At 35.8% G+C, this 8,672-nt stretch overlaps 1 non-coding gene across 1 annotated transcript; it reads right to left on the bottom strand.

Moving 5' to 3' along the window:
- Positions 1-1,632: 1,632 nt before the first annotated feature.
- LOC138829373 (U6 spliceosomal RNA) lies at positions 1,633-1,739 on the bottom strand. The gene has a single exon (XR_011372567.1). It is a non-coding gene; the product is annotated as a U6 spliceosomal RNA (small nuclear RNA).
- Between the last annotated feature and the right edge of the window lie 6,933 nt (positions 1,740-8,672).

Here is an 8,672-nt window from a genome sequence, read left to right as displayed (position 1 = left end):
AAAACAGGCCCCCATCAAGTAAAATTTCTTCTACTTTTAAAATTATTCTGAAAGCCTTTTCCTGGCTGCTCATACCTCTAATCCTATCTACTCGGAATATCTAATCAGAAGCCTGAGATCTATGGATAACTGTTGGAAGACTCTCAGGGTGGAATAAATTCATGAGATTATTTTTCAGAAATTATAATGAACTAGCAAAGAGCCAGGAATGGAGATGTAGCTCATATATTAGCTCATCAATCTAGAGAGGAAAGGCCTAGCAAGACTTTGAAGCCCTGATTTCAAACTCTGAGCATGCCAATAAACAAGAATGTGCATGTTTGCATGTGTGCATGCATGTGTGTATGCACACACACATTTATTCAAAATACCTTCATATCAGCATATCAATGTTCTGCATTAATTTCTTTGTTAACGATATTATCTGAGTAAAATAAAGGAAATAAACTCTTCTATATCAGAATATTTTTATACGTTGTTTATTTTTTACTGTGAAAATACTGTACAGAGGGGTTACAATTACATGGGCACGATAACATTTCTTATCAAGCATTGTAGCCTCCTCCTTTGTTTCCCTTTCCCATCCATTCCCTTCCTTCTCCAGCCTCCCACCCAAGCCTCCCCACTCCCCCCCACCAAAGTTGTAAAATTCGTTTTCAACATAAGGACTTGTTTTTCTCAATGTTGCAATAGGTCCACCTGTAAAAATAACTGTACAGAGGTGTCATATTTATATGAGCAAATAATGAGTACATTTCCTAACAAGCATTGTTACCTCTTCCTTTCTTTTTCTTCCACCATCCCTTCCCTCCCACCTCCACAAATACACTCCCCTCCCCCTTCCCCTGCCTAAATTGTAAAGTTCATTTTTCACCATAGTGTTTTGTGCATATCAACATTTATCCCTATTTAAGAATTTTGTATTTCCCTTTCCCCTCCCCAAATTTGAGAAATGTAAACACAGGATGTAGGCGCACCAACTTCAAATACAGTGAAAACAGAGGTTAGAGCGTAGGGGAGGAACATATAAAGGAATAAAAAAAATCACATCACGAATTATAAGTATCTTAAAAACAATAGCAAGAAACAACAAAAAACACGTCTGGTTCATTTCCTGTAATATCATTTTATCTGATATGCACATAGCTTATGATCTATTCTGCTTATCCCAGACATATATTAGCTGTTGAAAATAAGGGAAACCATGGGACCTATGTTTCTTTTGACTTGGCTTACTTCACTTATTAAATTTTTTTCCCAAGTCTTTCCAATCCTTAACAAATTGGGTGATGTCATTCTTTCTGATGGAGGCATAAAATTTAATTGTGTATATACACCACATTTTCATGGTGCATTCATCTTCTGTGTGCCATAGAGGTGAGCTCCATATCTTAGCTATTGTAAATAATGCTGCAGTTAGCATCGTTGTGCTGGTAGTTTTAGTATGGTCTTCTTTGTGATCATTTGGGTAAATCTCTAGAATTGTGATTGCTGGGTCATAAAGGAGCTTTATATGGAGTCTTTTGACCAGCCTCCATACTGCTTTCCAAAGTGGTTGAACAAGTTAACACTCCCACCAAGAATCAAGTAAGGTTCCCTTGTGGCCACATCCTCTCCAGCATCTTTACTTGTAAAAATATGGAATGATTCAAGAATTTGCGTGTCAACCTTGCACAGGGGCCATGTTAATCTTCTCTGTATTGTTCCAATTTTAGTGAATGTGCTGCTGAATTGAGCACAGAGAATTTTTTATATATAAAGTGTAATTGATTTTCTTAAACTAGACAATTCAAAGAAAAGTAAGTTTTGAAGATTTCTCATGAAATTTTAGAACCATGTACTTCTTATATAAGCACACATTTAAGAATAGACAAGATTAACATTTCAAAAACAAAATAATCCCAGATATTGTTGTTCAAGAGATGTGTAGGATGGGGGGGTATTGGATGGGGGGACAGGGGAAGGCTGGGAAGGGATGTGAAGGGTAAACAAAGGAGGAGGCTGCAATGCTTGATAAGAAATGTACTCATTATCTTGCCCGTGTAATTGTAACCCCTCTGTACAGTATGTTCGCAAAAAATAAAAATAAAAAAAGAGATGTGTAGGAGGACGAATTCAATTATTCTGTACAAGGCACCTGTCATAATGAACACTGTGGCAAGTGTTAAGGTTTGTTAAAAGTTTTAAATATATTTAATTTTGGGAATTTGCTTATATAGGCCAAAATTAGGACTGTTTGTCAGGTTATACAACTTTTCTATAAATATTTAAGATTTATGGTAGCAAACATATGCTACTAAAATGTACACTTCAGAGTTTATAGAAACATTACTAATGAGATGTTGCAAAGTCTTAGTGTAAAGAAGCAGAGTGAAGAGTTAAGACTTTGTTAACTGCACAGTTTCTCTTAAAACTTTAGGGTTTCCTTACTTTATATGTTAGTGAGGAACAAATGATGATATAAGCCATATAGAAATGATGAGATGAGTCATAAAATGCAATCTTAGTGGGTAACTTTAAAGACTACACGTAGCCTATAAAACTCTTGTTGAACATCATAATCTTATTCAGTGTTAAATGTACAGGAATGTGAGAATAGTAAAATCAAATATGTAAGTACACTTCAAATAGTGAAAACACTAGTAATTCTTTGGTATTTTATTTTATTAATAATTAATATTTGTTATTATGTTTCTTTATTTGTGGTACTGTTTCCATTGTAATATAATAAAACTTTTTGTTATTCATCATCAGGAGGTACTTTGAGAAGGTGACTGGGATGGCCAAACCATTTTTTATAGTTGCATGTAGATTTACAAAAAGCAAAATTAAGAACAAAATATTGATTAAAAAATTATCAAGTACAGTCAGAATCAGGAAGGATGATAAATGTCCACACTTAAAATCTTAGCCCTAGGCTGAAGCAGTGATATTACAGGGTTGAGGTCACAAAAGTGAGAGACTGTATTTTGTTTTGTTTTTTACTTTGATTTTGTTGGCCATGGGGTTGAACTCTGGGGCGTGGTTGCTTTACCTCAGCTCAAGGCAAGTGCTACCACTTGAGCCACAGAACCACTTCTGTCCTTTTCTACTTATGTGATGCTGAGGAATCAAACCCAGGCCTGATGCATGCAAGGCAGGCACTCTACAACAGCCCCCATCCCAGCTCCTGATAGACTGGGATTTAAAAATTCATCTAAACAATATTTGCTTTCTGCTATGGGTTATATAATGAAATATATGAATATCTTTTCATATTTTTGTGCATTGTTATACTTCTAAATTTATACTAACCCCAGCCACTTTATTATTTTCAAAGTCATGAAATATCTCTGAGAGTTTGCTAATGTGAAAATTGTTTTAGCATTTTAAATTTCTTCTGAGTCATTTTTATTTTTTATTAAAATCATATTTTGGGTTGATGGATTATCATACATCAAATACCTTCAAATATATATGTAGAGTCTAAAGATAACAGTATGAATATTCTCATACAGCTCTTTTTTATCTGTTATGCACTTTCAGTATTATTATATTTCTCCCTCTTTCACGCTCTCTCATTTCCTCTCTTTCACTTTCATGCTCCATGTCTGCTACATAGAACTTCTGCTGGTGAGCCGTGCACTGGTGGCTCACGACTGTAATCCTATCTACTCAGGAGGCTGAGATCTGAGGATCGTGGTTCAAAGCCAGCCCGGGCAGGAGAGACGGTGAGACTCCTATCTCCAATAAACCACCAGAAAAATGGAAGTGGCACTGTAGCTCAAGTGGTAGAGCGCTCGCCTTGAGCTGAAGAGCTGAAGGACAGCGTCCAGGCCCAGAGTTCAAGCATCACGACCTAAAAAAAAAAAAAAAAAGAATTTCTGCTGGTCTACTATTATCCTTGAGGATCCAGTGGCTTTGTGGGAACATGATGGGGACTAACATTTTCCCTTGCATTCTTTAAGAATTATGAGTGACATGCTATTATTCTTTGCCATTCTAAATGGCAAAACAACAAGTCTAGGAATTCCTTTTCACGTTTACTACTATTACAAATTTTATCTCATAGGAATCATTTGGATGGATATGATATTTTAACTTGGGCTGGGAAGGTGGCTCAGTGTTAGAGAGCTTGCCTTGCATGCATGAGGCCCTGGGTTCGATTCTTCAGCAGCACATAAGCAAAAAGAAAAAAAAGCCAAAAGTGGCGCTGTGGCTCAAATATTAGAGCGCTAGCCTTGAGCTGAAGAGCTGAGGGACAGTTCCCAGGCCCAGAGTTCAGGCACCAAGACTGGACCCCCCCCCCAAAAAAAGATATTTTAACCTGTGACCTAAAAGTTCTTTTTCTTTCACAAACAACCTTTGTCTTTGATTATCAGTTTGTAACTACATGTAATTAAAATAAAGCTCTCCTATGGAAAATAGACTGAAGTTGTTCACAGGGATGAAAAAGAAGGTAATGGTGGAAGTGAGTACAATAGAGCACAGGTCCTCAGAGCAGTTTATCATGAACACTTTGTGAGAATGACAATGTTCTGGGAACTATAGATTAAGTCACTGAACAAAGATATATATGCATATATTTGTATATGTATATTTATTTATATATGCATATATGTGTGTATATGCCCTTATATTGTACACATATATGTTACTATACACACAAATTCACATATACATATACACATGTATACATGCACGCATGGAGAAAGACCCATAATTACAGCCAACACATGTTTCATTAGTTGCTGAAAATGCCTTAGATGGAATGCTTGGAACAAAATATGTTCAAGATGTGTTTGTCTCTAAGCCTTCTTTTACCACTCCTCTTATCTCTTAAAACAGGTAGGTTTTGACAGGTTGGACTTGCAAAATGCAGTACACGTCATAGCAAGTTACTCGGAAACGTAAGTATGTAAAGATCATATGGTGTCTCCCTGATGCCCAAGGAATGCTTGCTCTTATACACACTCTCAACAACCAAAGTAGCAGGAGAATATAATGGTAAAGAATAAAATTATAAGGCTTTAAATGGCATCCATCTTTGAGCTTTTTTCCAACAGCCAGCATCAATTCCTAAGCAGATTAGTGAGTCCTCATAAAACTGGACCTCAGATCAACAGGTAACCAACTCATGTGAAAAGTCCTATGAGACAAATGCTGATTGAGGTCTTGGTGATTTTCTGGCCAAGAAAATAAGAAAAGAAGAGATTATTTTTAATATATTAAAGTTTGAGAATAATTTGTAACCTGTCAATAAACTAAACCAACTGAAAAAAAAAAGGTGTCCATTTCATTTATATGCTCTTGGACTTGGTGAGTGATTTTACTTGTGTCTACACAAGTAGAATCAGCATAAATCAAGCCATCATTTCTTCATTTAATATACAAAGATAGGATTCAGGTTGACCCATTGTAATAATGAGATGTAAAAGACACTATCAGAGAGTGGGTAGAGGGATGAGTTGAGGAGGTGTGAAGAGAAGGGATGATAGGGGAACACAAAAGATGGGGTAAAAATGCTCAATAAGAAATGACTCATGCCAGGTGCCGGTGACTCATGATTGTAATCCTAGCTACTCAGGAGGCTGAGGTCTGAGGATTGTGGTTCAAAGCCAGCCAGGGAAGGAAAGTCCGTGAAACTCTTGTCTCCAATAAACCACTAGAGAACCGGAAGTGGCGCTGTAGCTCAGGTGGTAGAGCAATAGCCTTGAGCTGAAGAGCTGAGGGACAGTGCGCAGGCCTAGAGTTAAACCCATGACAAATAATAAAGAAAAAAAATTGTATTCATTACTTTACTTATGTAACTGTAACCCCTCTGTACAGTATCATTACAAATATATATATATATATATATATATATATATATATAAAAGATACAAGGAAAACTTTTGTATTTATAGGAAGTTGTATTTGTCACTCAATATCAGTAAGGTATTGGTTTTAGGACCACAGGCATATTAAAACATTGGATACTCAACTATTCTACATGAACACAGGATATTATTTACATTAGAATCTGCCTACAACCTAGTGCAGTGTAATTGCTATGAAAATTTGTACTACATTCTATGTTTGTAATAAAAAATAAAAGCATATGCACTGTCAACAGATACAAATTATTTTCAGATAATTTTTGTCTGCATTTTGTGGATGGAATTGGGAGCACAAATTTCATCACCAAGACTGGTCTGCAAAATATAACAAAAAGCTAACACAGCATCATTGAATAGTACTGAACTCCAAGGAAAAGTACTTGAATTGAGACATTATGAGAAAGTGTAAGCATGCAAGTACTTTTTAGAAATACAGTACTAGTTTTCTCATGGAGAGCTTTCATAACACTTTGTGAAACACAAGCCAGAACCTCTCTGAAGAGTAAATGGTTTTCCCTCACCTTTCTGTCATGCTCAGTCATTATCAATCAACATATAGCTAATCTTGAATAATCCTTTAATAAGAAAATGTTGATGGAATGTTTATATACAGAAAACTTGGGAAGGCTAAATTTTTCCAATGAGGATAGTCTGTATTCTATGATCCAGCAGAGAGAAAACTAGGTAAGCATCCATTTACAACCTTCTGAATAATTCTGATTCTGCCCATATCAGTTATCTATCCATATCTGTGCCCGTGTGAGAGGATTTTAAATGACTTTAGTGTTTTAAAATTTAATTTTAAATGTGGAATGAAATTAGTTCCAATGCATTACCTTAAGATATTTAGAAACACCTAAAGGTGTCTAAGATTTTTTTTTATTTGAAGTGATGGGATATTGGAATTTGGTTCTCTATAGTATAAGCAATTTGCCAAAAGAATTGGCAAAGTAAAATTTACATTTGCAGCAGACTTGACAGTTATTTAATTTTGTATATTGAAAAAAGCATAAGCCTCAACAATATGTCAATGCTATCCTGTTATTTATCTCTAAAGGTTTATGCTTCTGGTCTCTTAAAATTAAAACCAATTTTCTTAATCTTTAGCTAGTTGTGCAAAGGGGTTTCACTCCACCATGTCAGCGTTGAATAGAGTGTATGTACATTTCATTGTACAACACATCTGGATCATTGTTAATCTTTCCACTTTTCTTCCTTCCCTTTTCCCAAACCCACCTATCCCTTCAAGTTTCCTACTTATATTCTCACATATGTATGTTGAGTGATCTGACTGTATTAGTCCAACATTTCCCCCTGCATTCTTCTGTCCTACTCCCTTTAAGCCCAGCTCCTTATTTAAGACTTATTTCAACTTCATGGTATTTTGTAAAATATCTCTTCCTTTGGCATTTGGCTTTGGGCTTGCCACATCCTCACTTCCATGTTTGACCTACATAAATGAGGCTATTTCTCCACATTTCCAATCTGTGAATGGCTGAGATAGGTCTCCTTTACTACTCACCTTCTGTCCTAAATTTAGAATTGGACCTTCAGGGCCATGAAATAGAGCTTTTTTACTTTCTACGCACTGAAGATGGAAGGAAAATAATTTCCATGCTCTCAACATTATGCTACCCATCATGAATGTCCATCACTTATCACTTCAACAGTCTAAATTTAAAGTTATGTTTCTACATTCTATTCACACATTTTAAGTGAATATCGAGGACAATTTACCTAGTATTGGAAGTTTAGGGACGATTTTCAATTTCTGATGATAGAAACAGGAGTCAGTTTTAATTATGCAGAACCCACTATGTAGTGAGTGCTGTAGTCTTCTAAATTTTCAATAAATTTCGAGTTACTTTTTATTAATAATTGAAAAAGTTTTATTTCAATATTTGAAATGCTGTCCCAATTATTTTAAAATTTTCACATTAAGTTAGAATGAACTCCCCCCCACACACAGACATTTCCCCTACTAGTTCACGTTAAGTCTCCTTTGGCTTTATTGTTTGAGGGGATGAAGGTAAACAGATGAGGGTAAACAGAAAGATGATCATTACTCAGATATCTCCTTCCTCTTCTGTTTCTGCTATTCTTTTTTTAATTTTTATTTATTTTTATTGTGAAAATATTGTACAGAGGGGTTACAATTACATGGGCAAGATAACGAGTACATTTCGTATCAAGCATTGTAGCCTCCTTCTTTGTTTCCCCTAACCATACCTTCCCAGCCTCCCTGTTTCTGCTATTCTTGTAGAAAGGAAGAATGGAGCAGGGAACAAGAGTAATTCTTGGGCAAGGGAGCATTCTTGGCATAATAATTATTGTTTCTCAGAATCACTTAAACTGCATACTCTTGCCTTGACTCCAACAGTAACCTAACTCTGGCTTCCTTTGTGCAGGAGTAAGCACACTAACTGGTTTTACATGAAAATTTGTATTTTATATCTCAGCTTACTACTACCAAAAATACAAAGCTTTGGTTACATAAATGCAAAGGCACTGATTGTTCAACAATACCTTAGTGAGAAATAGACAATTCTACTCAGCTCCCCCTTCCTCTTCTATTATCCTTCCTTCCCCTCCCCTCCCATCACTTATCCTCTCTTCCCTTCTTCTTTCTTTATGTCTCTCTCCTCCATATTCATTTCTATCTTCTCTCTTTTTCTCTTCCAGTAGCAAGTGATTTGGTTTATCTGGCAATACATATGTAATTGAACAAATATGTTTTCTCCTCTTTTTGTGAATATTTATTATTAAGAAGTGAGTTCTAGCAGAGCACCAGTGGCTTACAGCTCCATACTGGGT

This window comes from Dipodomys merriami, unplaced genomic scaffold, assembly GCF_024711535.1.
Source record: "Dipodomys merriami isolate MVZ:Mamm:240054 unplaced genomic scaffold, mDipMer1.0.p SCAF_170, whole genome shotgun sequence".
NCBI classification, from domain to species: Eukaryota; Metazoa; Chordata; class Mammalia; order Rodentia; family Heteromyidae; genus Dipodomys; species Dipodomys merriami.
This window is presented reverse-complemented; position numbering and strand designations above follow the sequence as displayed.